The sequence below is a fragment of the Rhinopithecus roxellana genome, chromosome 21 (assembly GCF_007565055.1).
Source record: "Rhinopithecus roxellana isolate Shanxi Qingling chromosome 21, ASM756505v1, whole genome shotgun sequence".
In the NCBI taxonomy this organism is placed as follows: Eukaryota; Metazoa; Chordata; class Mammalia; order Primates; family Cercopithecidae; genus Rhinopithecus; species Rhinopithecus roxellana.
The window spans coordinates 945,482-969,103 of NC_044569.1; the positions used below are offsets into that span (position 1 = coordinate 945,482).

General features: G+C 44.3%; 1 protein-coding gene across 10 annotated transcripts in view; it reads right to left on the reverse strand.

Annotated features, from left to right (window-relative positions):
- Window positions 1-19,105, reverse strand: part of ESCO1 (establishment of sister chromatid cohesion N-acetyltransferase 1) — a 95,043-nt gene extending 75,938 nt beyond the window's left edge. For 6 of the 10 annotated variants that reach the window (XR_004055676.1, XR_004055677.1, XR_004055678.1 and 3 more), the window contains exons 1-2: window positions 18,738-19,102; window positions 4,388-4,515 (exon numbers count right to left, since the gene is read on the reverse strand). The gene's annotated coding sequence lies outside the window, so the exon portion shown is untranslated. Of the gene's footprint in view, window positions 1-4,387; window positions 4,516-18,529 lie in introns of all 10 variants that reach the window. The other 4 variants (XM_010354883.2, XM_010354882.2, XR_746974.2 and 1 more) reach the window with 3 other exon arrangements.
- Between the last annotated feature and the right edge of the window lie 4,517 nt (window positions 19,106-23,622).

The following is a 23,622-nucleotide window of genomic DNA, read 5'->3' on the forward strand; positions in this document are numbered from 1 at the left end:
TTCAAGCGATTCTCCCACCTCAGCCTCCCGAGTAGCTAGGATTATAGGTGTGCACCACCACGTACGGGTAATTTTTTGTATTTTTAGTAGAAATGGGGTTTCACCATGTTAGCCAGGCTGGTCTCGAACTCCTGGCCTCAGGTGATATTCCCGCCTCGGCCTCCCAAAGTGCTTACATTACAGGCATGAGCCACCTTGTCTGGCCAGGAAATCCTTAAATATTTGTTTTAACAGTGAGAAAGGCCTTTTAAGCCTTGTCATAAAATTCAGAAGCCAAGTTTGAAGGGCAAAACTGAGGAAAAATACTGGCAAGAAATAGCAAAAGCTAATAACCAAAATATATTTACAGGGAAAAAACTATAAATGGCTGGTATAATAGATAACAAGATAATAATACAAATTAAAACCAACATAGGCCGGGCGCGGTGGCTCAAGCCTGTAATCCCAGCACTTTGGGAGGCCGAGACGGGCGGATCATGAGGTCAGGAGATCGAGACCATCCTGGCTAATACGGTTAAACCTGGTCTCTACTAAAAAATACAAAAAAACTAGCCGGGCGAGGTGGCGGGCGCCTGTAGTCCCAGCTACTCGGGTAGCTGAGGCAGGAGAATGGCATAAACCCAGGAGGCGGAGCTCGCAGTGAGCTGAGATCCGGTCACTGCACTCCAGCCTGGGCGACAGAGCAAGACTCTGTCTCAAAAAAAAAAAAAAAAAAAACCAGCACAAAATATCATTTTTCACCTATCAGACTGGCCAAAGATCAGGAAGTTTAACAATACACTCTTGGTAAATATTTGTGTCAGGTACCTTACATTACTAAAAGTGATTCAATGTCTATGCAGGACAGTCCACCTATCAAAATTATAAATGCTAATTTTCAAAGTTTCATTTCAGGCCTGGCGCAATGGCTCACACCTGCAATCTCAGCACTTTGGGAGGCCAAGGCAGGCAGATCACCTGAGGTCGGGAGTTCAAGATCAGCCTGACCAACAAGGAGAAACCCCATCTCTCCTAAAAACACACAAAATTAGCCAGGCATGGAGGTGCATGCCTGTAATCCCACTACTTGGGAGGCTGAGAAAGGAGAATCGCTTGTAGCCAGGAGGCAGAGATTGCAGTGAGCCAAGATCGCACTGTTGCACTCCAGCCTGGGCAACAAGAGCGAAATTCTGTCTCAAAAAACAAAAACAGTTTCATTTCCAGGACTTTATATTACAGTTATACTTGCACAAGTGCACAAGACACATGCAGCTACAAAACTCATTGCAACAATGTTTCAACAAAGATTGAAATCCCCCGCCCAACAAACAACCATCACTCTAACACTGTTTATAGAATTGATGAGGCCGGGCACGGTGGCTCAAGCCTGTAATCCCAGCACTATGGGAGGCCGAGACGGGCGGATCACGAGGTCAGGAGATCGAGACCATCCTGGCTAACATGGTGAAACCCTGTCTCTACTAAAATATACAAAAAACTAGCCGGGCGAGGTGGCGGGCGCCTGTAGTCCCAGCTACTCAGGAGGCTGAGGCAGGAGAATGGTGTGAACCTGGGAGGCGGAGCTTGCAGTGAGCTGAGATCTGGCCACTGCACTCCAGCCTGGGCAACAGAGCGAGACTCCGTCTCAAAAAAAAAAAAAAAAGAATTGATGATACATTTGTACAACAGAATACCATGCAATCACGTCAAGGTAGAGCTGAGACTCAAATCAATTCCAGGCAAAATTCCTACAGGCTTTTCTTTTTAATAGACCTATAGGTCCAATTTTTATTTTTATTTTTATTTAGAGACAGAGTTTCTCTCTGTCACCCAGGCTAGGGTGCAGTGGTGTAATCATAACTCACTGCAGCCTCAAACTTCTGGGCTCAAGTGATCCTTCTACCTCAGCCTCCCAAGTAGCTAAGACTACAGGCATGCACCACTACACCTGGCTCCCACAGGCTTTTTATACAGAAATCGACAGCCTGATTTTAAAATGTGTATGAAAATGCAAACTATGTACAATAACCAAAATATTTTTTAAAAAAAGCAGAACTGAAATACTAACACTATCCAATTTCAGGATTTACTATACAGCTACAAAAATCAACACAGTATAACAATCACAAGACACAGAGATCAACAAAACAGAAAAGAGAACCCAGAAACAGACTACACATGTATGGTCAGTTAATTTTCAACAAAAGTGCCAAGACAAGTCAAAGAGGGAAAGAAAGCCTTTTCTTTTCTTTTTTTTGGGGGGGATGGAATCTCCCTCTGTCGCCCAGGCTGGAGTGAAGTGGCACCATCTTGGCTCACTGCACCTCCGCCTCCTGGGTTCAAGCGATTCTCCTGCTTCAGCCTCCTGAGTAACTAGGATTACAAGCGCACGCCACCACGCCTGGCTAATTTCGTATTTTTAGAGACAGGTTTTCACCATGTTGGTCAGGCTGGTCTCGAACTCCTGACCTCATGATCGGCCCACCTCGGCCTCCAAAAGTGCTGGGATTACAGGCGTGAGCCACTGCACCTGGCCCCAGAAAGTCTTTTCAACAAATGGTGCTGAAACTATTAGGTATCTAAATAGACAAAAGAGGCTGGGCACGGTGGCTCACTCCTATAATCCCAGTACTTTGGGAGGCCAACGCAGGCAGATCACCTGAGGTCAGGAGTTTGAGACTAGCCTGACCAACATGGTAAAACCTTGTCTCTACTAAAAACACACAAAAAAAATTAGTCAGGTGTGGCAGTGGGCATCTGTAATCCCAGTTACTCGGAAGCCTGAGGCAGGAGAATTGCTTGAACCAGGAGGCGTTAAGTTGCAGTGAGCTGAGATGGCACTACTGCATTCTAGCCTGGGCAAACAAGTAAGACTCCATCTCAAAACAAACAAACAAAACAAATACACAAAAGAAAATGAACAGCTTTATGCACAATAACCAAAATGTGAAAACAACCCAAAGTCAGGTGAATGGATAAACAAAATCAACAGAAACCATTCAACAATTAGTAGAAACAGCCAGGCACAGTGGCTCATGCCTGTAATCCCAGCAGTTTGGGGGGGGCCAAGGTGGGCAAGTCACCTGAGGTCAGGAGTTCGAGACCAGCCTAGCCAATATAGTGAAACCCTGTCTCTACAAATACACAAAAATTAGTGGGCGGGCACCTGTAATCCCAGCTACTCAGGAGGTTGAGGCAGGAGAATTGATTGAACCCAAGAGGTGGAGGTTGCAGTGAGCCGAAATCATGCCACTGTACTCCAGCCTGGGCGACAGAGTGAGACTCTGTCTCAAAAACAACAACAACAAAATCAACAGAAACAAACTACTAATAGTAAACAATATGGATGAATCTTGCAATCATTCTGAATGAAAAAGCTAGACACAAAAGAGTACATACTGTATGATTCCACTTTTCATGAAACTGTCTTATAAAGGCACAAATAAAAAAGAAAGAAAAAATTCTAGGCCAGGCAGGGTGGCTCACACTGTAATCCCAGCACTTTGGGGGGCCAAGGCAGGCAGATCATGTGAGGTCAGGAGCCTGAGACTAGCCTGGGCAACATGGTGAAACCCCATCTCTACTAAAAATACAAAAATTAGCCAGGCATGGTAGCGAATGCCTGTAATCGCAGCTATTCAGGAGGCTGAGGCAGGAGAACCGCTTGAACCCAGGAGGCAGAGGTTACGGTGAGCCGAGATCATGCCACTGCACTCCAGGCTGGGCAACAGAGCGAAACTCTGTCTAAAAAAAAAATAAAAGAAATTCTAGAGAAAGCAAACTAATCTACAGTGACAAAAAGCAGCTCAGTCATTGCCTGGGATCCAGAGTGGAGAGAGAGAGATTAACTTCTGGAGGTGACAGAAATGTTCTTTATCTTAACTGTAGTGGTGATTCCATGAATATTTAAATCTGTCAAAAACTACCAAATTGTAATTTTAAGAGAGTGCAGTTTCTTATATATAAATTATGCTTTAATAAAGCCGTCCAACAAAGAGATATACATTATATGAACCTATGACTAAGAAACATTATTAAACCAAAAAAACAAAGTGCAGAAGAGAGATTATAGCATGTCTCCCTTTATGTAAAGAGAGAAATGGGAGATGGTGGAAGGAAGAAAATATACAGAATCATATGCCTGTTTATGCACAAAACATATCTGGAAGGAGACACCAACTAATAATAGTGATGATGTTTAAACAAGAGAATTACTAGACCAAGTGCCAGGAGTATGAGAAAAGCTTACTTTTCACTATATACCCACTGAAATGTTTTATCACGTAGACATATAACCGTGTTGAAAAATAAAAATGTAAGTTAAAATTCTCTGAAAATATAAAGTATATTTGGCACACTGATCAATCATCTTGGAAGATACTAAATCATAAAATTATACGCCACTTACCTTAAAGAAATAGTATATCACCTTTTTCTTCAAGTTGATTGATGGATGATGCTTCTAATGAATGATACTTATCATTTCCTGTATGTTTAATCTTTAAAAAAAAAAACAACTCTATAGCCAAAGACAATCTGTTGGAAAAAAAATAAGAATACAAAAATATCACTATTAATTGATACATTAAAACAACTTAGACGAAGCTAGACTAAAAAATGGCCGAGTCAGGTGCAGTGGCTCACCCCTGTAATTGCAGCACTTTGGGAGGTGGAGGTGGAAGGATCACTTGAGCCCAGGAGTTTGAGACCAGCCTGGACAACATGATGAAACTCTGCCTCTTCAAAAAATACAAAAATTAGCCTGGTGTGGTGGCACATGTGTAGTCCCAGCTACTTCAGAGGCTGAGGTGGGAATATCACCTGAGCCCAAGGAGACAGAGGCTGGCAGTGAGCTGTGATCCAGTCTGGGTGACACAGTGAGACCCCCATCTCAACAACAACAACAACAAAAAAAACCTGTGATGATTTTTCACTACTATATGTAAAACATTACACAACTGCTGTAATCCCAGCACTTTGGGAGGCCGAGGCAAGTGGATCACGAGGTCAGGAGTTCAAGAACAGCCTGGCAAAGATGGTGAAACTCCGTCTCTACTAAAAAAATACAAAAAATTAGCTGGGTGTGGTGGCAGGTGCCTGTAATCCCAGCTACTCATGAGGCTGAGGCAAAGAACTGCTTGAACCCGGGAGGCGGAGGTTGCAGTGAGCCAAGATCCCGCCACTGCACTCCAACCTAGGCAACAGAGCCAGACTCCGTCTCAGAAAAAAAAAAATAAGAGAGAGAGAGACTATGTCTCTCTATGTTGCCCAGGCAAGTCTCAAACTCCTGTCCCCAAGTGATCATCCCATCTCAGCCTCCTGGGTAGCTGGGACCACAGGCGCATGCCACCTTACCGGACTAATTTTTTTATTTTTTGTAGAGATGGGGTCTCCCTGTGTTGCCCAAGCTGGTCTCAAACCCCCCGGGCTCAAGCCATTCTCCCACCTCGGCCTCCCAAAATGCTAGGATTACAGGTGTTTGAGCCACTGAGCGCAGCCTAAAAGAATTTTTTTTATTGATACATAATGACTGTACATATTTCTGGGGTATATGTGACATTTTGATGCAGACATACAACCATGTAATAATCAAATCATGGTAACTGGGATAATTCATCACCTCAAACACTTATTACTTGTATTAGGAACATTTCAAATCTCTTCTAGTTATTTTGAAATATGCAATAAATTATTAACTACAGTCACCCTAGTGAGCTACCAAGCACTAGAACTTATTCCTTCTAACTGTATTTTTATAACCATTAACCACCTTCTCTCCATCCTCTCCTCTCCACACCCTTCTTAAGCCTCTGGTAACCACTATGCTACTCTCTACCTCCATGGGATCAACTTTTTTGTGGTTCCCACATACGAACGAGAATATGCAGTAAATTTTTCCATGCCTGGCTATTTCACTCAACATAATGTCTTCCAGTTTTATCCATGTTGCTGCAGACAAGATTTCATATTTTTATGGCTGAATAATATTCCATTCCATACCACATTTTCTTTATCCATTCATCTGCTGATTAATACTTACTTACTTAGGTTGATTCCATGTCTTGCCTATTGTGAAGAGTGCAGCAATGAACATGGGAATGCAGGTATCTCTTCCATATACTGATTTATTAAAATAATTATTTTCTTAATTTCCTTTTTTGATGGTTCATCACAGTATACACAAAATTAATTTTTGTAAACTGATCTTGTGTCCTGTAACATTGTTAAATTTAATTAGTTCTAATAGGTTTTTTATGTGAATTTCTTAGGATTTCCTACATGTAAGACCATGTCATCTGCAAAGACAGAGAGTTTTACTGCTTCCTTTCCAAACTGGATGCCTTTTATTTCTTTTCCTTTTGTCAATCTACCTTGGCTAGAACCTCCAGTGGAAATCTCCTCCTTTCAACTGTTGAAAGAAGTGGCAAGAGCAGGTATCTTCATCTTATTCCTAAGTTTAGGGGGAAAGCTTTCAGTCTTGCATACCATTAAGTATGATGTTAGATGTGGATTTTTCACAGATGCCCTTCTATTTCTAGTTTGTTTAGCAGTTTTATCATGAAAGGATATTGGATTTTGTCAGATTTTTTTTCTGCATCTATTGGGGTAATAACGTCCGTTTCTTTCCTTTATTCTGTCAACATGGTGTGTCATACTGATTTCCATATGATGAACCAACTGTACACTGCAGGGATAAATGCAACTTGGTCATTGTGTATTATCATTTTTATAAGTTGCTGGACTCAGTCTACAAATATTTAGTTGAGGATTTGTGTGGATATATTAATAAGAAATATTAATCTGTAGTTTTCTTGTGATGTCTTTGCCTAGTACTAAGGTCTTTTTAGTACTGTGATGTCTTTTTAGTACTAAGGTAATATCGGCCTCATAAAATGAACTAAGAGATCCTTCCTTTTCTATTTTCTGAATAGTCTATGAAGGATTGGTGTTAATTCTTCTTTAAATGTTTGGTAGATTGCGTCAGTGAAGCCATCTGAGCCTGGGCTTTTCATTTTTGGAGGTATTTTTATTCAATCTCTTTGTTATAGGTCTATTCAGATTTTCTATTTCTTCGTGAGTCAGTTTATAGGAACTTGTCTATTTTATCTAGGTTATCGAAATTGTTAGCATACCACTATTCATATTCCCTTTTAACTCTTTTTATTTTGGTAATAGCTCTCATTCCTTATTTTAATAATTTGAGTCCTCTCTCATTAAAAACTTCTTTAAAAAAGATAAAAGTAGCCAGGTGTAGTGGCTCATGCCTATTATCCCAGCACTTTCGGAGGCCAACGTGGGAGAATTGCCTGAGCCCAGGTGTTCAAGACCAGCTTGGGCAACATAGCAAGACCCTATGTCTACAAAAAATAAATTAGCCAGGTGTGGTGGCACACACCTATGATCTCAGCTACTTGGGAGGCTGAGGCAGAAGGATCACTTGAGGCCAGGAGTTCTACTCCAGCCTGGGCAACATAGCGAAACTTCGAAACAAAAAACAAACAAACAACAACAACAACAACAAAACACAAGGTGCCCCTGGGTCTGTTGACGCATGCCTATAGTCCCAGCTACTCAGGAGGCTCATGTGAGAGGATCACTTGAGCCCAAAAGTTTGAGCCTAGACTGTGATATGATCCTGCCGACAAACAGCCACTGCACTCCAGTCCGGGCAACCCAGCAAGGATCCATCTCAAAAAAAAAAAAAAAAAAGACCAGAATCAAACCAAGTATTTAATATATATGATCATTTGGTTTATAAGAGACAGCACTGTCACCTTAAAGAAATAGTACTGGGATAACTGAATATCACATGGGGGAAAAATGAAATTGGATCCCTAGGCTGCTCTGCCTAAGGGGTAGTCATTTTTTATTCCTTTACTTCGTTAATAAACTTGCTTTTACTTTACTCTAAAAAAAAAAGAAAAGAAAAAGAAATTGTATCCCTACCTCATACAATACTAAAGTCTACGGCAAATGGACTGACTATAGACCTAAAATGTGAAAAGTGAAAATATTAACTTACAAAGGATTGGTATACACAGATTATACAATATGTATAAGGTATCCTACAAATTAATAAAACAGCCAACCATAGAGAAAAATGGGCCAGGTATGACAGCTCACGCCTGTAATACTAACACTTTGGGAGGCCTAGGCATGCAAATCTCTTGAGCACAGGAGTTTGAGACTAGCCTGGACAACATGGCGAAACCTTAGCTCTACAAAACATACAAAAATTAGCCGGGCATAGTGGTGTTCACCTATAGTCCCATCTACTTGTGAGGCTGAGGTGGGAGGCTGCAGTGAGCCTTGATCACACCACTGCACTCCAAGCTGGGCAACAGAGTGAGACTCCATGTCAAATAAATAAATAGGATACAAAGATGATTTAATTTTAGAAATGTTAATAATAGGTAACATCGGCTGGGCACGGTGGCTCACGCCTATAAGCCCAGCACGTTGGGAGGCCGAGGTTGGCAGGTCACCTGAGGTCCGGAGTCTGAGACCAGCCTGGCCAACACGGTGAAACCACATCTCTACTAAAAATACAAAAATTAGCCAGGTGTGGTGCACATCTGTAATCCCAGCTACTCAGGAGGCTGAGGCAGGAGAATCATTTGAACCTGGGAAGTGTAGGCTACAGTGAGCCAATATTGCACCACTGCACTCCAGCCTGGGCAAGACAGCAAGACTCCATCTCAAAAAAAAAAAATTTAAAAAAAGATAACATCAACAAGTCAAATAAAAACAATTACCCTATCACTTCAATGTAGCCACTTTCCCCCTCCAAGTCACTTTTTAAAATTAATCAGCCTGGCCGGGCGCGGTGGCTCAAGCCTGTAATCCCAGCACTTTGGGAGGCCGAGAGGGGCGGATCACGAGGTCAGGAGATCCAGACCATCCTGGCTAACACGGTGAAACCCCGTCTCTACTAAAAAATACAAAAACTAGCCAGGCGAGGTGGCGGGCGCCTGTAGTCCCAGCTACTCGGGAGGCTGAGGCAAGAGAATGGTGTAAACCCGGGAGGCGGAGCTTGCAGTGAGCTGAGATCTGGCCACTGCACTCCAGTCTGGGCGACAGAGCGAGACTCCGCCTCAAAAAAAAAAAAAAAAAAAAAAAAAAATTAATCAGCCTTTTTCCTACACAACCCTAGGACTATTTTGCCCAACCTCATCTTGATGTTTTTTTCTTTTACTTTTTTCTTTACTTTGTTATTTATTTATTTATTGCCTTTAAATAGTCTCCTATCCAATTGTCTTGTATTTCAACATACCACTGGAAACTTCTAGCCATCTCAAGGTACAGTAATTCCATCAGATTTACTGCAGAATCAAGCCCAGTATACCTCTCAATCCCAACATAATTTACTGAAGGACTTTTTCCCCAAGCTGCTGTGAAAGCCTCTTCAGTTCCATAAAACACTGGTGCAAATTCAGCCGGGCGCGGTGGCTCAAGCCTGTAATCCCAGCACTTTGGGAGGCCGAGACGGGCAGATCACGAGGTCAGGAGATCAAGACCATCCTGGCTAACATGGTGAAACCCCGTCTCTACTAAAAAATACAAAAAACTAGCCAAAACTAGCCGGGCGAGGTGGCGGGCGCCTGTAGTCCCAGCTACTCAGGAGGCTGAGGCAGGAGAATGGCATAAACCCAGGAGGCGGAGCTTGCAGTGAGCTGAGATCTGGCCACTGCACTCCAGTCCGGGCGACAGAGTGAGACTCCGCCTCAAAAAAAAAATAAAAAATAAAAAATAAAAAATAAAAAAATAAAAAAATAAAAAAATAAAAACACTGGTACAAATTCAGAAAGCCATCTTAATATCTGGGAAAGATTTCTCTTCTGGGACAACAAAGTAAAGTAAGTTCTCAGCAATACTTAGCTTGAAGATGGCACAAAGCAAAGACGGCAAAGTCTATCGAGAACATCAGACCTCTCACACCTAAGGCCTTCAAATTGCACAGATCCATTCCCACCAATCAAATGCAAGTCTGTCATAACAGTTATTTTCCCTTACTACCTTCCTTCTAACTCTTACACTGCTGATCTCTTCCTTTCTTAAATTTATCCACAAGTCCCACATGAACCCTTTTTCTTTTCTTTTCTTTTCTTTTTTTTTGAGACTGCTTCTCCCTCTGTCACCCAGGCTGAAGCACAGTGGTGTGATCTCAGCTCACTGCAACCTCTGTCTTTCAGGTTCAAGTGATTCTCTTGCCTCAGCCTCCTCAGTAGCTGGGACTACAGGCACACACCACCACGCCCGGCTAATTTTTGTATTTTTAGTAGAGATGGGGTTTCACCATATTGGCCAGGCTGATCTCGAACTCCTTACCTTGTGATCTACCCGCCTCAGGCTCCCAAAGTGCTGGGAATACAGGTATGATCCACCACACCCAGTCATGAACCCTTTTTCTATGAAAAGCAGCTTCCTACTTTCAATCTCTTCACAATACAAATTCTACTTCCTAGCCTTAATTGAAAATTCACTCCCGGCCAGGTGCAGTGGCTCACACCTGTAATTCCAGCACTTTGGGAGGCCGAGGTGGGCAGATCAGGAAGTCAACAGATTGAGACCATCCTGGACAACGTGATGAAACCGTCTCTATTAAAAACACAAAAAAGTTAGCTGGGCGTGGTGGCGTGTGTCTATAGTCCCAGCTACTCGAGGGCTGAGGCAGAAGAATCACTTGAACCCAAGAGGCAGAGGTTGCAGTGAGCCAAGATCTCATCACTGTACTCCAGCCTCGTGACAGAGCGAGACTTTGTCTCAAAGCAAAAAAAAAAAAAAAAAAAAGAAATGTAAAGAAAAAAAAATCACTCTCTTCAATTTATACACTTTTCTCTAAAACTCTCCAGTAGTGGCTAAATGGTGCCCCCCCCAAAAAAAGATACACCTGTGTCTTAATCCCTGAATTAGGGATTGTGAACCTATCTTATTGGGGGAAAAAAGGTCTTTGCAGACATAATTAAATTAAGGATATTGAGATGTGATCATCCTGGATTATCCAGGTAGGCCCTAAATCCAATAACAAATATCCTTGTAAGAGAGTGGCACAGATATCCCTGTAAGAGAAGGAGACAGACACAAGACAAGAGAAAATAATACAAAAATGGTGGCAGAGATTGGAGCAATGTGGTCATAGGCCCAGGAATGCCAGGGCAACCACCTGAAGCCAGATAAGGTAAGGAACAAATGTAAGATAATAAATTTCCATTGTTTTAAGATATCAAGTTTCTGATAATTTATTATAGCGGACATAGGAAAGTAATATCTCTCCTAAGCAGGCTATATCACATCAAGGGGCCTACAGTTTCCCCAGCACAACCATTTTTCATCTTACACAAAATTCTTTACACGTCTCTTTTAAGGTTTATGTCATTCTGCTATTAAACTTTCTTTCTTCGTTGTTGTATTCCTATTGATCACCAGAAACTGTTCAATCATAGTTTTCTTCTCCAATCACACTGTTATCACCATCATCAACTTCAAAGTTCACATGGATCACCACAGATCCTTAATCTCCTTAATAATTTACCAATTCTTAATGCATTTCAACTATACAACCTTTTAACCACATCAAAGGGACGAGAGAAGTACTGACTGCAAATCTGAGTCTAGTGGCTTGTCAAATTCATAACTCCTTTCTGAAAAACTTGCCATGCCCACAGGCACCTCCTTTAAAAAAAAAATACCTCAGACAATTCATAGTTACATTCTCAAAGTCCTGACCATGCTATGCTTCCCATAGCTAACTAGATCAAGCGTGGGTTTGTGACCCAAGAGGTGCCAATATCTAGTCACTATAAAGCAAGGTTTTTCAATCTCACCACATTAACATTTTGAACCACATAGAATCTTTGTTGGGGGGGTGCGGGGGCGGGGGGCTGTCCTGTGCATGGAGGAGCAGCAGCCTGTTTAGCAACAGCAGCAGCAGCCCTCAACTCCTCCGTCCACTAGATGCCAGTAGCAACCCTTCCCCTACTCCTCACAATCGAAATATCTCTAGACACTGCAAAATGTCTCCCCAGAGGCAAAATCACCCTGGATTAAGACCTACTACTATAACAGCAAAGAACTAAATTAGGAATTACGGGATACCTGCTGCTTGAGGAATTAAAACAAGGCAAGCCAACTGCTAGAGCTGTACTATTCTCAGCCACCTTCTGAGTCCTGAAATATATTCAGGTTTCTGTAAGACCTGGTGAATCGTTCTTCAGCAAAGCCTAGTGTTTGGGGATTCCTGTTCTTTTCTTCCACAAGATCTAGCTCTGTAAACAGTCTTCTCTTCTTTATTTCTACATATCCTCCCAATGAACTACTATTATTTAAGGTAACCCAAGTATTTCTCACATTCTAAAATGCATAATATCACTTGAGGTCAGGAGTTCTTGACTAGCCTGGCCAACATGGCAAAACCCCATCTCTACTAAAAATACAAAAATTAGCGTGGTGGTGGGCGCCTGTAGTCCCAGCTACTCAGGAAGCTGAGGCAGGAGAATGGTGTGAACCCGGGAGGCGGAGCTTGCAGTGAGATCCAGCCACTGCACTCCAGCCTGCGTGACAGAGCGAGACTCCATCTCAAAAAAAGAAGACTAAATTTATCTTCTGAAAACTATTTTTGAAGAAAAATTTAATCTAGTGTCTTGTGATAACAACAAACTTTCAAATACTAGTTGAACAAAATACAACAGTAAATTTCAAATTTCCATGGGGACAAGATTATCTTCCTAAAAGCAACAAGTATTTGTTTAATTTAATAACTCGATTTTTTGATGGGCTAAAATAGTCTACAACTACAATGTGTGTGTATGTGTATCTTTTTTATATATGAAAAACTACAGGAGAGCACCACTATGTCTGGCTAGTGTTTTTTTGTAGAGACAGGGTTTGGCCATGTTGCCCAAGCTGGTCTCGAACTCCTGGGTTCAAGCTATCCACCTGCCTCGGCCTTCCGAGGTGCTAGGATCACAGGTGTAAACCACCATGCCTCGCCTATGGTATATATTTTAAATATATATAATGATAGATGCTGGGAAGAGGTGGGCGGATCACGAGGTCAGGAAATGGAGACCATCCTGGTTAACACGGTGAAACTCCGTCTCTACTAAAAATACAAAAAATTAGCCAGGCGTGGTGGCGGGCACCTGTAGTCCCACCTATTCGGGAGGCTGAGGCAGGAGAATGGCTGAACCCGGGAGGCGGAGCTTGCAGTGAGCCGAGATCACGCCACAGCACTCTAGGCTGGGCAAAAGAGCAAGACTCCCACTCAAAAAGAAAAAAAGAAAAAGGCCGGGCGCTGTGGCTCACTCCTGTAATCCCAGCACTTTCGGAGGCCAAGGCAGGTGGATCACGAGGTCAGGAGATCAAGACCATCCTGGCTGACACGGTGAAACCCAGTCTCTACCAAAAAACACAAAAAATTAGCCAGGCGTGGTGGCAGGTGCCTGTAGCCCCAGCTACTCAGGAGGCTGAGGCAGGAGAATGGCTGAACCCAGGAGGCGGAGCTTGCAGTGGGCCAAGATCACGCCACTGTACTCCAGCCTGGGCGACAGACTGAGACTCTGTCTCAATAAATAAATAAATAAATAAATAAATAAATAAAATAATACTTGTCACAAAGACTGTACTATTTATAGGAGATAAAAGTAAGTTAAATTTAATCCTCTCCAACAATGCCATAATAGGAACCTTTCCTGGGCCAGGCGTGGTGGCTCATTCCTGTAATCCCAGCACTTTGGGAGGCCAAGGTGGGCTGATCCCTTGGGCCCAGGAATTTGAGACCAGCCTGGGCAACACAGTGAAATCCCATCTCTTCAAAAAAAAAAAAAAAAAAAGAAACCTTTCCTAATATAAAGCTACTTGGAGTCCTACAAAATTTTTAAGAGTATAAGGGGATTCTAAGACCAAAAAGTTTGAGAAGCACTGCATTAAAGTAATACTTAATGCCTCCTTTTAATTTACCCTGAGTTTTTAATCTGTGAGAATCTTATCTATGCTGCCATAAATGTTTAAAGTTCCTAGAAAAGCTCCTGATATATCACCAGTGCTTAAGTATTTGCTGTAATATAATTAGCTATAATATTACAGAGAAAATGTTTTTATGAAAAGATAGAAAATATTGGCCAGGCATGGTAGATCATGCCTGTAATCCTGGCACTTTGGGAGGCTGAGGCAGGGGGATCACCTGAGGTCAGGAGTTCAAGACTAGCTTGGCCAACATGGTAAAACCCCATCTCTACAAAAATATAAAAAAAACAGCCGGGCATGATGGCAGGTGCCTGTAATCCCAGCTACTCGGGAGACTAAGGCAGGAGAATTGCTTGAAGCCTGGAGGCAGAGGTTGCAGTGAGCCGATATAGTGCAGCCTGGGTGACAGACAGAGCGAGACTCCTTCTCAAAAAAAAATTTTTTTAATTTACTTAGTTACTCCCAGCTTCGCTTAACTACTTGCCAACTCAATTTTCATCTTATCATTATCCCCTTCAGTTGCAATAACTACATTAATTCTAAACATTCAATTATTTACCTTAAAGCAGTAGTGCTCAAAATGTGATATGGGGACTCTCAGGATTCCTGAGATCAAAATCATACGACAGTAAAAGATTAAAAGTACAAAACAGACCAATGAATTCTAATGCAGAATGCAAAACACATGTAGACATGGTTTCAGATTCTACATTGCAACTAACCTTTAAGAAATTACCACTTGTTAAGTTTTGTTGCAGGATCAGAGTATCACAACTATCTCAAAAAGTTAAAATAAATACCAACCCAACATACTGGTCATAAACTTCAACCAGAAACATATAGCAACAGATTGATAGGAGAATTCAGCTGTCTTCTATCAGGCCAAACATTAAGGAGATTTACAAAAATGTAATACCATCACCATTTTTTCACTAAATTATTTTGGAATATAGTTTTTCATTAAAATGTCATTTATTCAATATATTAAGCTGGGTGTGCACACCTGTAGTCCCACCTATTTGGGAGGCTGAGGCAAGAGGATCACTTCAGCCCAAGAGCTCAAGGCCAGCCTAAGCAACACAGTGAGCCCGTCACTTATAAAAAAAAAATTAATTAAAATTAAAATGTTATTTATATTAAGCTGTAGTTTAATTATTTCATATGAATATATATGAAATTAATTCCTAATACAGTAACTATCAATAGATATAAACTCATATAAACAAAAGCTACTTGGAGTCCTATAATTTTTAAGTGTAAGGAGATCCTAAGACCAGAATGTTTGAGAATCACTACATTATAGTATTTATTACCTCCTTTTAATTTACCCTCTGAGTTTTTATGTGAATCTTACATATGCTGCCATAAATGTTTAAAGAAAGCTGAAGAGAGCATAGGATATAAGTCTTCCTTTAAGCATTGTAATGCAATCAAGCATAAGATGTATATGCCCCTTCCCCTCAGGAAAAAACAAGACATGTTGGCTGGGTTAACAGAATGCTCTTATTTGCCAAAAGTAACTACAGTATTTTTTTTTTTTTTTTTCCTGAGACGGAGTCTCGCTCTGTCACTCAGGCTGGAGTGCAGTGGCACAATCTTGGCTCACTGCAAGCTTCACTTCCCCGGTTCAAGCGATTCTCCTACCTTGGCCTCCCTAGTAGCTGGGAATACAAGCCCCCGACACCACGCCCTTCTAATTTTTGTATTTTTAGTAGAGGTGGGGTTTCACCATGTCGGTCAGGCTGGTCTTGAACTCCTGACCTTGTGCTCCGCCCGCCTTGGCCTCCCAAAGTGCTAGGATTACAAGGCATGAGCCACCGCACCCGGCCAAGTAACTACAGTATTATAATACTGCTATAATACGGAACTTATACAGAAAAAACAGAACCAAAGGATTTCCACTGAATGATCCACAGAAAAATATGAAAGTCAGGGTTACAAAAGGAGTAATATAGTCCTTAAGTTAATTATCTACAGTAACAATTTTACTGGAGTTGGTTTCTAGTACCTAATTTTAATCACCTTCAATAGAAGGTATTCCAAGAACTCTATGTGGAACAAAAATCTGCCAATAAAAGTCATGAAAAAGTAGGCCGGCGCGGTGGCTCACGCCTGTAATCCCAGCACTTTGGGTGGCCGAGGCGGGTGGATCACAAGGTCAGGAGACCAAGAACATCCTTGCTAACACGGTGAAACCCCGTCTCTACTAAAAAATACAAAAAATTAGCCAGGCGTGGTGGTGGGCGCCTGTATTCCCAGCTACTCGGGAGGCTGAGGCAGGAGAATGGTGTTAACCCAGTGGGCGGAGCTTGCATTGAGCCGAGATCGCGCCACTGCACTCCAGCCTGGGAGACAGAGCGAGACTCTGTCTCAAAAAAAAAAAAAAAAAAAAAAAATCATGAAAAAGTAGCAATCCATTATTCTGAACTGTGCAGCGCTTCACCAACAGAATAAATACAATCAGCTCTGCATAATAAATTACCAAGCTAAAAAGGACTATTTGGCAAAAGAATTAATAGTATTCATTAATTAGGGTACTTTTTTATTCTGTGAAGCACAATTCATCAATTTAAATGACAGCACCTTGTATGGGACGGACATTTAAAATACTTGGCCAGGCATGGTGGCTCACGCCTGTAATCCCAGAACTTTGGGAAGCCGAGGCAGGCGGATCACCTGAGGTCAGGAATTCGAGACCAGCCTGGCCAACACGGTGAAACCCTAGCTCTACTAAAAATACAAAAAATTAGTCGGGCGTGGTGGCACCTGTCTGTAATCCCAGCTACTCAGGAGGCTGAGGCAGGAGAATCGCTTGAACACAGGAGGCGGAGATTGCAATGAGCCGAGATCTCACCACTGCCGTCCAGCCCAGGCGACAGAGTGAGACTCCATCTCAAAAAAAAAAAACAACTACTCGTTCACTACAGGATTATAATATTGACTGAGAAAGGTGAAACAATAGCATATTTTCCACAGTTAGCAATGATAAAAGAGTTCTAGCTCATAAGCCAGGACAAATTTTGGAATTGTGCTTCCAAAGTTACACATCTGACCCAACAGTCATATTCTGCATTCTGCCTAAAAGGGAAAAAGTGGCTCTATTATAGTCCTAGTTTCCTCATTTCCTCACATGCTCTATGCCTCAATTTGCGGCTTCCAAATTAAGCACTTTTTAAAACACTTCTCATCCTACTCCCATGTCTAATTCCATTGATTAGATTTTTTGCTTTTCAATTAAAAAAAAAAAAAAAAAAAAACCAGGCACAGTGGCTCAGGCCTGTAATCCCAGCACTTTTGGAGGTCCAGGTGATCACTTGAGCCCAGGAGTTCGAGACCAGTCTGGGCAACATGGCGAAACTCCGTCTCTACAGAAAACTTAGCCTAACATGGTGGCGCACGCCTGTAGTCCCAGCCACTCAGGGAGGCGGAGGTGTGAGGATTGCTTGAGGCCGGGGAGGTAGGTCAAGGCTGCAGTGAGCCGTGATTACACCACTGCAATCCAGCCTGGGCGACAGAGCGAGGCCCCGTCTCAAAATAAAATAATAACTTAAAACTTTATTAGTATTGGTGTCCTGTGTAAAGCAGAAACCAAGGACTAGATCGGAAGACAAAATGAATACAGCATAGTTCACCGCAACCTGGATGTTTTCAACTAAATCCAAGTTTTATCCAGTTTTTTTAAAAAAAATGGGGGGGGGACTAACCACACCTTATGCCACCAAGTAGCCCTTTTGTTTCCTGCGAAGGTTATTTATTGAGATATCATTTTGTAATAATATTTAGATACTGTGTGCTGCGATTCCTGTTTAAAGGAATCTCACTGCAGCTAAAACTACAGAAAACATGGTTCACAGCACTTCTCAAATCGCAAAGCTTGAGCTCCTCCTTCCTCTCTCCCTGGTCCCTGCTGCTTCCCCATCGCCCCGGGAAATATAAAGTACACGCCGGATCTTCGGAAGCATCATTGAGAGGCGGAGGGAGAGGAGGTAGTCTTATAACTGTTGGACTTGCTATCCCATTCTGCCTGTGCAAAATAAACCCCCTTATTAAAATAATCTTGAACCGTGATAAAAATCGAGGACCCAATTCTCTTTGGCTCGCCTCTCTCCATCGCTATAAACTTCACTGCGGCCCTCAATGCACTCATTTCTACTCCAGAGCCGCCCTACCTGTGCGGAGACCCCCATCTCCAGCCCAAGTTACTCTATGTATGACCTTGGGCCCGCTCCCCTTCCAAGCTAAAGGCTGTAAAACCAGGACCCCACATCGCACCCCGCAGAGGCCTCCAGGCTCAGGCCGGGTCAGCGAGTTGCGGCGGGGGAGAGCGAGCGACTGGCTCGGGGGAAGCGCTGGGAAGAGAAAACGCCGGGGGCGGAGACGGGGCTCGGGGCTACCTGCGGGACCAGCGCCGGCGCCACCCCGGTGCTAGCAATGGCTGCACGCCACCTCGGGGCTCCGGGAGCCCTCGCGGCCGTGCTAGGAACTCTGACCCTGCCCCGTCCGCGGTCACGACCCTTATGAACTCCGACCGCTCAGCAAGCAGCGGCAGGTGGTGCTCGGCTGCGAGAGCAGGTTAGCTGCCTACCTCAGGCGACGGCGTCTCGGAGCCCAGAGCCTCCCGCCTCCCTCTCAGGGGCGCGAAGAGCTGGGACCGAAGCAGTAGGAAGAGGCGTGCGAGGCAACACGCCACCGAGGGTGGAACAGGAAGAGGGAGAACCGTCCGCTCCCTGGAGAGGCTGGCAAAAGGGAGGTGAGGACGCAGGCGGCGGGGACCGTCAGGGACGCTGGCGTACCTTCCTTTCGCCTGGCGGAGGGTCAGACTAGAGCCAGCGGATCGCCTCACATCCGGGTATCAGAAGACACTCAGCTGCTACTGCTGCGGCCGCCGCCTCCCCTGCGGCGCAAACACCAAACTTCCGGCGACGACGGCGACGCCTCGCTCGTCAGATGGGAGTTACCTGTGACTGTCTTGGGTGCGCTTGCGCAACGCTTCTCTTCAGCCCTAACCGGCTCAGCTGACGTGCCCAGAAGACGAAAATGGCCGCCACGCTCACTGCGTGTCACGCAGTTTTTCACCCCGGCCCGGACGGCTGGGCGTCGGGGAAAGGCGAGCTAGTGTCCATCCTCAGCGCAGGCGCGGTGGGAGGCCTCGCGCGCGCGCCTCCGCGGGTGGTCGCCTGGCGGGGAAGTGGCGGCGCCCCCTAGCGGCGGCCGCTTGTCCTTCCGGGGGTCATCGCTTTGAGCTAAAAACCACCGAGGCCCCCTGCGGTCGTGGTTTACCTTGGAAATTTGTCGCAACTGGTTGCTATGTAGGTTTTGGCTGCTTCTGTCTGCGACGTACAATCCAAGTGCCTTTGGTCTCCCATATGAGCCAATGTAAAGAAGGCGGGTGGGGCCGGGCGCGGTGGTTCACGCCTGTAATCCCAGCACTTTGGGAGGCAGAGACGGGTGGATCATTTGAGGTCAGAAGTTCGAGACCATCCTGACCAACATGGTGAAACCCCGTCTCTACTAGAAATACAAAAATTAGCCGGGCGGTAGTGGCGTGCGCCTGTAATCCCAGCTACCCGGGAGGCTGAGGCGGGAGATTCCTTGAGCCTAGGAAGCGGAGGTTGCGGGTGAGCTGAGATTGGGCCACTGCGCTCTAGTCTGGGCGAGTGAGACCCTGTCTCAAAAAAAAAAAAGGAGGGTGCAGTCCCTGCACTGCCCTCCAGCGTCTCCAAAAAAATGCAGGGCTTCATCCTCTGCTTGCACACTTTCCTCCTGTGTATCAGAGTGCAAGAGCCATCAGAAATTGTAGAATATTCCACTAGATTTAGTCAGACTGACTGTATACACAAAGCTTTGGCTCGCTCTTGGAGGCCTCTAGAGACAGAATCCAAGATTCTATCACTAGGATTCATGGTCCCCACACTTTTTTTTTTTTTTTTTGAAACGGGAGGGATCTTGCTGTGTAGCCCTGGCTGGTATGCAATGGCACAATCACAGCTCACTGCAGCCTCAACTTGGGCTCAAGCAATCCCACCTGCCTCAGCCTCCCTGAGAACTGCATATATGAAGCCCACGACACCATGCCAGGCTAATTTTTTTGTATTTTGTAGAGATAAGGTCTCACTGTGTTGCCCAGGCTGTTCTCGAACTCTTGGCCTCAAGTGATACTCTATTCTTCCTTGACTTCCCAAAGTGCTGGGACTACAGGCCTAAGCCACTGCTCCGGCTACCAGACTGCTTTTGAACATATGTTCTGTGCTACCCTTATTTGCGGAACTGTGAGGCTAGGCCGGTACTTATGCATTTCAGAATGGGAAGAGGTGATCATAAGTGGGTTTTCCCCTTCCTGCCCTCCTTCTTTCAAGGCAAGTACAACTAAATGTGCTCTAAGTTTGTCAGACCTGATGTTTTTCTGACAATTCATTTTCCACGAAATTTTAGCGAGCTGCCTGTCAGTTTGCTCAGGGAGATTTTATGGCTTAAAAACAAAAACGAGGCTGGGCGCGGTGGCTCAAGCCTGTAATCCCAGCACTTTGGGAAGCCGAGACGGGCGGATCACGAGGTCAGGAGATCGAGACCATCCTGGCTAACACGGTGAAACCCCATCTCTACTAAAAATACAAAAAACTAGCCGGGCGAGGTGGCGGCGCCTGTAGTCCCAGCTACTCGGGAGGCTGAGGCAGGAGAATGGCGTGAACCCGGGAGGCGGAGCTTGCAGTGAGCTGAGATCTGGCCACTGCACTCCAGCCTGGGTGACAGAGCGAGACTCCGTCTCAAAAAAAAAAAAAAAACAACAACAAAAACGAGGCCGGGCTCAGTGGCTCATGCCTGTAATCCCAGCACTTTGGGAGGTATTGATGGGTGAGGCCATTCTTCACATTACCATAGGTTGTGTTACTTGGCAAAGACCTGCCCGCTGCTTCCACCTTCACCTCCAGTCCCTGATACATGCTTTAATGGCATACACCAAACAGCGCAAATTGGGGGAAAAAAAAAAAAAAAAAAAACACAGGAGTCAACTACTGGTCTGGTTAAAAGCTGGTTATTCATCAGGAGACCTGACCTATGTTTCCCTTCATCTTCTGATTGGCAGACAACTGGTGGGACTTCTTTAGGTTGGATAAACTACTTTGTTTTTAGTAATTCAAATTCTGGCATACAAAGGAACCATATTTACGAGAGTCAATTCTCACAAAATAGGCCTGTGCTTCTGAGTAGTCTATTCCACTCTATGTGCTATATTGGCCTCAATCAGGAGCATAGGAATTCGTGCAAATATCAGACCATATGAAATCATAGCCCTTCGGCCAGGGACCTAGGCCATAGCAGCTTGGTGTTCTGCTGACCCTGGTGTCAGATCCCAGCAGATGGCCTTAAAAAAACAAAAAAAGGGCCGGGCGCGGTGGCTCAAGCCTGTAATCCCAGCACTTTGGGAGGCCGAGGCGGGCGGATCACAAGGTCAGGAGGTCGAGACCATCCTGGCTAACACGGTGAAACCCCGTCTCCACTTAAAAAATACAAAAAATTAGCCGGGCGAGATGGCGGCGCCTGTAGTCCCAGCTACTCGGGAGGCTGAGGCAGGAGAATGGCGTGGACCCGGGAGGCGGAGCTTGCAGTGAGCTGAGATCCGGCCACTGCACTCCAGCCTGGGCGACAGAGCGAGACTCCGTCTCAAGAAAGAAATCATGGGCCGGGCGCGGTGGCTCAAGCCTGTAATCCCAGCACTTTGGGAGGCCGAGACGGGCGGATCACGAGGTCAGGAGATCGAGACCATCCTGGCGAACACGGTGAAACCCCGTCTCTACTAAAAAAATACAAAAAACTAGCCGGGCGAGGTGGCGGGCGCCTGTAGTCCCAGCTACTCGGGAGGCTGAGGCAGGAGAATGGCGTAAGTCCGGGAGGCGGAGCTTGCAGTGAGCTGAGATCCGGCCACTGCACTCCAGCCCGGGCGACAGAGCAAGACTCCGTCTCCCAAAAAAAAAAAAAAAAAAGAAAGAAAGAAATCATATGTACTTATTTTCAGTATGTAATTCATGCCTCCAATTTATGCTGTGTTTTCTTCTTTTTTTTTTTTTTTTTTTTTTTGAGGCAGAGTCTTGCTCTGTCACGCAGGTAGGAGTGCAGTGGTGTGATCTCAGCTCACTGCAACCTCCGTCTCTCTGGTTCAAGCAATTCTGCCTCAGCCTCCAGAGTAGCTGGGATTATAGGTGCCCGCCATGATGCTCAGCTAATTTTTTTGTATTTTTAGTAGAGACAGGGTTCTACCATGTTGGTCAGGCTGATCTGGAACTCCTGACCTCAGGTGATCCACCCTCCTCGGCCTCTCAAAGTGCTGGGATTACAGGCATGAGCCACCATGCTGGCCTTATTTTCTTTTCTAAAACTGTATATAATCAGTTTCTGTGAAAAGAATAAATAGTTTGCATTCACGGGAAAAAAATAAACTTTCTTGAGCATTATTGTTTATCATTTTGAAGGATATTTTTCACTTCTGATTCATGAATACCAGTAGTCTCAATTTGTAGTGTAATTGATTAAATCTTACTCTGAACTATATTTGTTTTTCCTTCTATCGGTAGTTTTCTTTTAGAGCGTTCTATCTATGAACTTTGGAATTTGGTTCATTTAATTTGGTTGTCTACTAAGAGACAATAATCGGATTAAATAATAATCCATTATTATTTAAATATCTTTGAGATTACAGTCTCTTTCAGGAAAGAGTAAAGAATTAAAGTTGGCCAGGCACAGTGGCTCATGCCTGTAATCCCAGCGCTTTGGGAGGCCAAGCCACCAGATCACCTGAGGTCAGGAGTTCGAAATAAGCATGACCAACATCGTGAAACCCCATCTCTACTAAAAATGCAAAAATTAGCCAGGCATGGCAGCGCCTGCCTGTAATCCCAGCTACTCAGGAGGCTGAGGCAGGAGAATAGCTTGAACCCGGGAGGCAGAGGTTGCAGTGAGCCAAGATTGTGCCACTTGCACTCCAGCTTGGGCAAAGACTTCATCTCAAAAAAAAAACAAAAACAAAAAATTAAAGTTTTTTGAGGAAGAGCGGGAGGAGGGAGAGGAGCAAAAAAGATAACTGTTGGGTACTGGGTTTAATACCTGGGTGATGAAATAATATGTACCACAAACCCCCATGACACGTGTTTACCTGTGTAACAAACCTTCCCATGTCCCTCAAACCTAAAATAAAAGTTAAAACATTTGTAAAAAAAAGAAAAAGAAAAATATAACTGTTATAATTTGGAAATATAACTATTACTTATGTCTACATCGAAAGCATTTTTATTAATGAATTAATAAATACTTTTTTTTTTTTTTTGGGAGACGGAGTCTTACTCTGTCGCCCAGGCTGGAGTGCAGTGGCTGGATGTCAGCTCACTGCAAGCTCTGCCTCCCGGGTTCACGCCATTCTCCTGCCTCAGCCTCCCAAGTAGCTGGGACTACAGGCGCCCGCCACGTCGCCCGGCTAGTTTTTTGTATTTTTTAGTAGAGACGGGGTTTCACCATTTTGGCCAGGATGGTCTCGATCTCCTGACCTCACGATCCGCCCGTCTCAGCCTCCCAAAGTACTGGGATTACAGGCTTGAGCCACCCACCATGCCCAGCCAATAAATACTTTTAAATGTTAAAAGTTTTACAGTTAGTCAGTGAGAAGCCTAGCATTGCACAGGCAGAGAA